Source organism: Cherax quadricarinatus, chromosome 36, assembly GCF_038502225.1.
Source record: "Cherax quadricarinatus isolate ZL_2023a chromosome 36, ASM3850222v1, whole genome shotgun sequence".
Lineage (NCBI taxonomy): Eukaryota > Metazoa > Arthropoda > Malacostraca > Decapoda > Parastacidae > Cherax > Cherax quadricarinatus.
In genome coordinates, this window is record NC_091327.1 from 1,192,531 (window position 1) to 1,194,587 (window position 2,057).

At 45.1% G+C, this 2,057-nt stretch overlaps 1 pseudogene; it reads left to right on the forward strand.

Annotated features, from left to right (window-relative positions):
• Nucleotides 1–1,657: 1,657 nt before the first annotated feature.
• Nucleotides 1,658–1,776, forward strand: LOC138853658 (5S ribosomal RNA; annotated as a pseudogene).
• Nucleotides 1,777–2,057: the final 281 nt, after the last annotated feature.

A 2,057-nucleotide genomic window follows, 5' to 3' on the forward strand; every position in this document is an offset into this window, starting at 1 on the left:
CTCTGCCTTTAAATTCAGCCATTCGTCCCTATAAACGTGCAGTGTAGAGGCGTATTTTGCTGCTCCGCTGGTACTCGAATATCTGAGTTCCGCACAGCTAGTCACCTCTGATAACCTGAGAAATACAGACGAATCTCCAATCCTGTGTGAGTTGGTGATCCAGACCTGACTGTGCTGCTTGTACAAAATGTGTTACATCTCTTACTGAGGAAGATGACCTGTTATTCTTCTATGCGCTGAGTGTTTCTGGCAGGAATGCTGCATAGTTGGAACACAACAAGAGTAGTTAAGAACAATTTAACGAGCATTGCAGTACCTGGTAACTCCTTTCGGAGACGGCTTTTTAACTGTAACATTCCAGAGATTCATCTATAAACATAGTAAGTTTGTGCTGATTTGTTTGTCCACAGTGTGAAAATTTGTCTGTCATTCCAAGACACGTGTACTAGATGTGTTAAGTGCTGTGGGTTTGGAGTAATTAACGAGTAGTACAGTGTTGGTAACTCCCGAGACGACTCTGGGCCCAGTGAATGACCTTGAAAATCGCACTGCGACCCGCAGGCCACTACACCCATATTTCCTGTGTCTAGCGAGGTGAATATCCCTTCCTTGTCCCTTCTCTCTTATGGAATAAAGGCGGTTTCACTGACCCTAGAGTAACAGACTAACTCTTCCACCTCAAGCAATTGAACTAGAAGTGACCTATGGATGTCAACGAAGTAAATGATGGTGAAGGCGAATTCGAACGTTAAAGAAGTAAGGAAGCTTTGAAAAAAGAAAGAGGATTTCAAAGGAGGCTTGCTGCTAGAAACAACGAGAGCAAGAACAGCCATCGCAGAATGGTTAGGCTTGATTTCCCTGCTAACACTGAGTTTGAGGTCCCGTTTAGATGGTTTTACGAAGCTACACTAGACAACGCAGAGGAAAACCTTCGGATTCGCTTTCGTCATGACGAGGATAATTACATTTTTGTTACTAACGACCCAACATTCATAGAAAAACTTCTTACTCATAAATATGCTAACATCCAACTCCAAGCTGCCCCACCAAGATCACTTAAAGTGCTTATTGTTATCCACAATGTCAATAAGTACTTGGATCCTAAATTCCTGTTGTCAGATCAAGTTGCAAACCCTCATCGACTTCCAAATAATCTGATATTGGCTTAGTGGATTGGCGAAGGGACTCCACCGTCATATATCTACTCTCGTGCAGCGCTTAACAGGAGTTACAAAATAGCCTTGTACAAACCACCTCACCGTAGATGCTACAAGTGTCAGCACTGGGGTTGCATTACTTGGAAATGCCCAGCTAAGTCATATTGGTGTGCAGTGTGTGCCAAGGCCCATTCTTCTCACCAGTGCTATGATATGATCAAGAAACACCAGACCATTGCATTACAATGTATCACTTGTAAGACTCCAGGAGCCACAGCTGCTCATGCTGACTGCAGAAAGAAAGCTGCTCACATCGCCAGCCGCAGGGCTCCCACCTCACCCATCACCCCCCATGATGAGGCAGAAGGCCTACCAGATACTTCATGTCTGAATACTAACCCATGCCTGATTTCAGACAATATGGTTGAGCGAGTCACTCTGGAAGTACATCAACAGAGCACAATCACGTCTGCTATCAACACTAGTAATGCTGCTGGTGTTGAAACGGCCATACCACGTTCAACGCACCACTTCTCGTCCGATCACCGAAGTTAAGCAACGTTAGGTTTGGTTAGTACTTGGATGGGTGACCGCCTGGGAACACCAAATGTTGTTGGCATAAAAACTTTCAGTCAAGGCTGAGTGGTTGAGGGGAGAGGATGTGTGTGTGTTCAATGAGGTCGTAGGCCTTCTATCTCAGGACTGCTTATCACCCGACTGTCAACTTATCATGCAACTCATATCATTGGATCGCAGCTGTGTTGTTGTGGAAACTCTTATGTGTGAGCTGTGACTAGTGATGTACCTAGTGAAACACGAAAATGTTAGTTTGGAGTGGCTCTCAACAGCCTACCTTCACTACTCCTCTCTCCTCTCCTACCCCCTCCCCTCCTTCCTCGA